Source organism: Dipteris shenzhenensis, chromosome 13 (assembly GCF_047967505.1).
Source record: "Dipteris shenzhenensis isolate YYH24624 ecotype China chromosome 13, Dip_SZ_1.0, whole genome shotgun sequence".
NCBI lineage: Eukaryota > Viridiplantae > Streptophyta > Polypodiopsida > Gleicheniales > Dipteridaceae > Dipteris > Dipteris shenzhenensis.
This window is the reverse complement of record NC_141608.1, coordinates 19,420,991-19,425,934: the sequence shown is the minus strand read 5'-3', so window position 1 is coordinate 19,425,934 and position 4,944 is coordinate 19,420,991.

Sequence of the window (4,944 nt, the reverse complement as noted above, 5' to 3'; positions counted from 1 at the left end):
CCTAAACCCTTAATCTTATTTTTCATTCCCTAAATCAAATTTGGGAGGCCTCTGACACCCTAGAAACCATGTCCATCATTTTCAAGCCAAAACCCCAGCTATAAACCCTAAATCTGACATCATGTGACCAGAGCCCTGTTTCAGTGGCTGAAATAGGGCTCTAGTCACATGATGTCAGATTTAGGGTTTACAGCTGGGGTTTTGGCTTGAAAATGATGGACATGGATTCTAGGGTGTCAGAGGCCTCCCAAATTTGATTTAGGGAATGAAAAATAAGATGTGGATGTCTTGGGTTTAAAAGTCATAAAATTTTATTGGGTTTTCTACTCTAAACCCTAAACCCTATTTTTTATTCCCTACCAGTTGAAGAAAAAGCAATGATTTTTGTTCCTAAAATGGAACCTAGAATTATAGTGATGATTTTGAATCACATGATGAAGCTGGCAAAGCTACATACCTTTTCTACCTCATCGTGGAGTGCGTTAGCTCTACAGTGTCCAACTGGACTCCTTTTGTGGTTGATCTTGAACTTCATGTTGGCTTGAGGTGCCGGCTTCTTCATCTATGTCCCCGAACAATTCCCTCTTCAAATTCATGAACTGCTCATCGGACATGTTGTACTCTGGTACGGCATCCTCAATTGCCTTCTGTGTTAGTTGGATCGATGAGGCTCGAGTCATCAAAGCATGCAATCTTATCAATTGTTGGATTCACTAGAGCATCAAAGTCAATGACATCATCAAAAGTGTCATTCGAGAGCCGACAGAGCACCTCGTCCTCTCGTAGACCAATTTTTTCCATCACTTCCAATAGGGTAAGGTATTCCTCACCCTCTGATTGGATCAACTGAAGCAAGGAGTGGCTTGCTTGCTGCCTCATCTGGATTATAGGTAGATGATGGATATGCACGAGTTGGATATGAAGATAAGATGACCTTGCTTTCAACTTTCTCCTCAGCTAGGCTAATAGTGTGCTCCTCAGGCTCCAAGTATAGGTTTAGGTCATCTCCTCCACCACTTGTTGATGGACCTGCTCCACCACTTGTGGATGCAGGACCCTTGGGTTGCTCGCCAACATCCTCATCAAACTTGCTAGTCACAAAACGAACAGTAAGGGTTCCATCTCTCTCGATGAAATGAATTGGGGAAGATGAATCATCCCTGATGGGAATAGTGTACTCACGAGAGAGAGAGGGACATTATCCAAGGACCTACCTAGTGTCTTCTTGAAGTTAGCACTCTGGTCAAAAGAGCTCAAAATATCCAATGAAACCCATTGGTGAGGGGAGTTAGCAATCGCGACAAATTGCCCATGGATAAGCCTATCCAAAAATTGAAGAGAGGGATTATGAGCAAGAAGGAGAGCTCTCAAGTGTGACTCAAGATGGAATGCTTTGCAAAAGATAGGATAAACCTAAGCTGCAGAGGCATGGGAATCAGTGGATGAAATCCACTAGTCAAAAGCCTCTCTAGGGGAAGAGCCATGAGTGTAGGAGGATGCTCAGGAAGATGAAAGAGGAGGCTATGGAATGCAAGGTTACCTGGCGCAGAATAGAGCAACTTACCTACGGTTCTGGTTCGGCCCAAAGCCATCCGGGATGATTTGGGGCTCCAAACGGGCCCTACAACCCGAGAGTGGGCTGCCTCGGGAAATGCTCCGTCTACCCAGAGTGCGGTTAGTCATGGGATGCCTTCCCACACTTGCATGTAGCCTAGTTAGCAGTGTGCCAACTCTATCTGAAGCCATCCAGCCATCAGGCCACACATGGCCCCCATCTGGTGTCCAAACTAGGACCTATCGGATAATCGAGCTACTCAAATGCCTTCTCTTCATAGGGGGGCTTACAAGTAGAGTTAGCTGGTTCTCACGTAGTTACACGAGAGTGGAGCATTGATATCTAACACCCCTCCTCAATGTCCACCCGCAAGTGAACTTACTTTTTCCGCCCAATGCCAAGTCGATGAAGATGCCTCTCCAGCAAGTCTCGTCCAAGAGCCTTCATGAAGATGTTTGCATCATTCTCTGTAGTCAAACAGTACACCAAGTCGAACTTTCGTCGAATGGTGGGATTCGCAGTCTTGCGGGCTGGGCCATCTCTCACAATGTGCTCACAAACAGAAACACACTACCAAATCTTCTTGCTAGAGCCCAAGCTCTGATACCATGTAAGAAAACAATACAACGTCTGTGCTCAACAGATAACAAGATCTCGTATGCAAGAGAGACAAGTAGATAGTATGGAGAATCAAAAATTTTATTACTGTAAAACTGATACAATAGATGGTGCTGCCTCCCAGCCGTGCGCTCCTATGTGAGAAGCTTCGATGACATGTTGGAAACAGTAGAGGACGGAGGTTGGATGCTAAGGAATCAAGGTTGCTATAGGTTGCTGTAGCCAGTGATGATGATGGGCTTCACGAGCTTGCTCTTATATAGCCACAAATCATAGTCAGTTAGACCCAATTAGGTGACCGACCAAGTCCACCCAAAATGGTCGACTGGAGGTCGGTCTCAAAATAGGCCACTGACCACACGTTAGAACCGTGGTGCAGAATAGAGCAACTTACCTACGGTTCTTGTTCGGACCAAAGCCATCCGAGATCATCTGGGGCTCCAAACGGGCCCCGCAACCCGAGAGTGGGCTACCCCAGGAAATGTTCCATCTACCCTCAGTGCGATCAGTCATGGGATGCCTTCCTACACTTGCATGTAACCTAGTTGGCAGTGTGCCAACTCTATCTAAATCCATCTAGCCATTAGGCCACACATGGCCCCCATCTGGTGTCCAAACTAGGACCTACCAGATAACCGAGCTACTCAAATGCCTTCTCCTCATATGGGGGACTTACAAGTAGAGTTAGCTGGTTCTCGCATAATTACACGAGAGTGGAGCATTGATATCTAACAATACTTCAATTTAAAATTACAAATATTTAACGCTTTATCATTCATAGACCATTGAGAGCCATCAATCTTGACGTGCATACTTAATTAAAAAAATCTTAACAATAAATGAAACAACACTTTGTATTATATATGATTTCTCTTCATACATGTAACAATGCCTCATTGCCAAGTGCATTGTTGAAGCACTAAGGATCCAAGAAACTGGATATCATATGAAATACCTGCCATCATGTCTCTACTATCTTTAGAGTATGGGGGGGGCAACAATTCTTACAAAGGATACTCGTCTCATCCCTATATCTAACTTTGTGATTATCAAGTCTAAAATAATAGTCTTGGTGAGGGCTTGCTATTGTCAGCTGCAATTCTTCCTTGATAAATTGCATGGTCCACTCCTCTTCCAATTCCAACATTAGATTAGGATGTCCTTGCCGATAAATTGATACCTCGACAATAGGACTGTGAGTCCCATCACGTAGACCATCATCCATTGCTTCCCATTGAAGGTTCATCCATCTAAACCTTCTATATGTGAAAGTCATGCAGAGATTTTGCCTTCTAATGAAATACCTGCAAAATTTGGGATCTATTAATACATAGTATTCTGATCATTTTTTATACAAACAAGAATTGTAAGATTTGCTCACCGAAATGTCACATCTGAAGTGTTCAATCGACATTGTACTAAATCTTTGGCATGACATGTTCTTGTTGTCCATCCATTGTCAAATAGCTCAGATAGCCAATCCATTTCTAAGCTCTTACAAGTGTAAGTAATCTTTGTTTTCCTTAATTGCCGACAACTTGCAAAGAAATCAACAAAGCATGGAAATGGAAGAAACCAGTTCAACCTAGCATTTCTTCCACGAGTAGTTGGCTTCATAGAATTTCTCACATCATTAAACATTCTATTTCTATATGATTCACTTATCTCCATGCTTGGAAGCGGCCATTCTGGACTATCAGAAGAGAGCAAGGAAAGATATTCTAATCTACCATACTGTCCTTCTTCATCTGGCACAATGAAAATTGATTCATAGAAGAAGATCCCGTCCTTTTTTAATTCTGATGGTGTGCGAACTTCATATTGAAGACTCCTGATCTCAACATGTCTACAAAAGTATTATTCCAAGCATTATATGTAGTGCTTCCCTTTTCACTTTGATATACACTTTCAATATGAAAGTATTGTCCAATGAACTTATCAATTTCCTAATTGAGATGACCTCGTTCCTTCCACACTTGTGCTGGTGTTGGTAACAACACACATTTTATCGGTTGATCTTTTCATGTTGATGACACAACTCTAATATTGAAGCAAATCCCTTTCTACTCACTCCGCTCACATCAAGAGCCTCTTGAATTTTTTTGACATCAGCTTTACTTTTTGATACAAAGTCCTCAAGAACTTTATGTTTTACCTTCTCAATCTTCTTTTCCTCCATCATGTTCTTTGCAACAACAGTGGAGACTAAACCCTTCATTTGTTTGATGGGAATTAAATTAGCATCAATGTTTTCTTTCTAAGGTCTCAAAATTTCCCTGCAATAAGTACACGGAGTCAAGCTTACTTGTTGTGGCCACTGTTTATAGCTTTGTGATCTTGTGAGGTGTAGAACTAGAGAAGACAAAATGGTTTCAAGCACTCTCTCCTTACAAAACCCAAGGAAACCTTACAAATCCTCTCTCAAAACTCATGAAATGAACCCCTCTCATACACTAAAGCATGAATCTCTCAAAGAATTCAAGGAAGAAATTTAAAAAGAACCTATCTCACTCTCCATAGCTTGAACTGATGAGATTTTTGAACCAAAATTGAGATGGAGAAGAATACCACACCTAGAAAAATGGGGCAACAACATTATACAAGTAGTAAGCACATGATCATTATCCCCTAGTTATCATCCCACTATCTTAAACTAAATAATGACTACAACCTTCAAGCAATAGGGCCCCCCTTGGCATTGTAGGGGAGAGGCCGTAATGTTTGATTAATGTAAGGCTAGGCATCGTGATTGCGATTCACATAAGTAGGAA